We start from the raw sequence: 1813 nt of genomic DNA on the forward strand, positions 1-1813 counted from the left end.
AAATTCCTTCAGAATTTTTTTCATAGACGACTCACTGAGAACGGATAGCTTCAACGTAAAAGGTATTATTCTGGCTATTGATCGACTGATGATTTTGAGGTTTTGAGACAGTCTTATGTAACCCAGGTTAGCTTTGGATTTGCTAGGTAACTCTAAGCTCCTGATACACCTACCTCCAGAACTGAAGTGCTAGACTTGTAGGCACATACTAGCTAGCATGCCTGGCTATTTATTGGAAATGTAAACTTTTATATTGCTGTCAATTGCAATACTGAGGTCTCAGATGCAAGTTTGCAGCTATTTGAATGAAACTTGGCTAAGCAGATTTAACAACAACAACAAAAAAAGAACTCTGGCATTGCTAAGGGTCTGTAAGCTTCTGGCTTTTGAAGGGACCAGATGGTCTCAGGTAAGAAGACACTCCCCTCCTTCCCCTCCCTCCCCTCCTTTCCTGCCCCCCCGCCCCCTTATTTTTTCTGAGACAGGATCTCTATCTTCTCACCCGAACCTCTGAAGCAACCAGGATGCCAGACACATACCACCATTTCTTGCCTTGTCCCCTTCTCTTCTTTTCAGAAGAAGTTAGGTAGTTACCCCATGAGTGGTCCCTGTGATTTTTGTCATGAGTCTCTCTGTGTAATAAATTATGTCTACCCATGCCTCAGAGTTTCAACATGAAAGAAGAGAGATATCTTTCCAAAGACGTTGGCAAAAACCCCAGAGAAGCCTCTGCCTCTGCTTAGTCAAGGCGTTCCTGGGGTCACCCTTGGGTGGAGGTTGGCTCCATAGATTGATTGTGTTACTATGGGATGGAATAGAGGGAGGAACTAGAGAAAATATTGCTGACCAGATGAAAAGGCAGCTGATGTGACCCATAACCGAGCAAGCCACCTGCTCTTTGTTTTTGCTCTTGAGACAACCATATTATGTAAATCAGACCAGGGCTTGGTACCTGCATGACCCTTCTCTCTCTGCCTCCAAGGAGGTCATTATTAGCCATGAGGGGGAACTCAAGGCTACTCTGGCCAGCATGAGATTCTTTCTTTAAAAAAGGAGGAGAAGGAGGAGGAAGAAAGAAAAGAAATAAATAAAATAAAGGAAGGAAGACAGAATGACAGAAAACAAAACAAAGCCCAACCCTGTACTTTTGCTCATAGATCTGGACCATCTATCACACTCTAGTCTTTTTGGATTAAGCCTTGTAAACCTCAGGGTCACATAGAAAACACAGCTTCTAGTGCCTGTGCCATGGCTAACAGATGTCTTCAGGCTTCTGTCAACTGATAAAACGAGAAGCTTGCTTAGGTGGTTTATAGCATCCCCCTGGGCTATGATTCTGGACTTGACTACTCCAAGCCAGACTATATCTGCAGAGTAAAAGGACTCGAATTTGCACACACCTGTAATTTTCTCAATGATAGTGTCCTTCAAGGAGCAATTTCATGGAATGAATTCAGAACATTGTTATTTAACTCTGTGATATTAGCGCTTATTCCTTTAGTGTTGATTTACTGTACCCAACCTGTCTTGTCCCCCTTTTGGAGATGGGGGTCTTAGGAAGCCCCAGTTGCCCTCAAACTCATTATAAAGCAGAGAATGCCCTTGATCCTTTTGTGTCTACCTCCAGAGTCCTGGAACTACAGCATGTACAGTCATGTCTAGCTTTATGCCGGGGGACTGAACTCAGGGCTTTGTGAATACTAAGCAAAGACCCTATCACCCAAGCTATATCCCCACCTCCCCAGCCCTGCACAACATGATTTAGCAGGTCTGTGTGTGTGTGTGTGTGTGTGTGTGTGTGTGTGTGTGTGTG

Source organism: Mus caroli, chromosome 6 (assembly GCF_900094665.2).
Source record: "Mus caroli chromosome 6, CAROLI_EIJ_v1.1, whole genome shotgun sequence".
Lineage (NCBI taxonomy): Eukaryota > Metazoa > Chordata > Mammalia > Rodentia > Muridae > Mus > Mus caroli.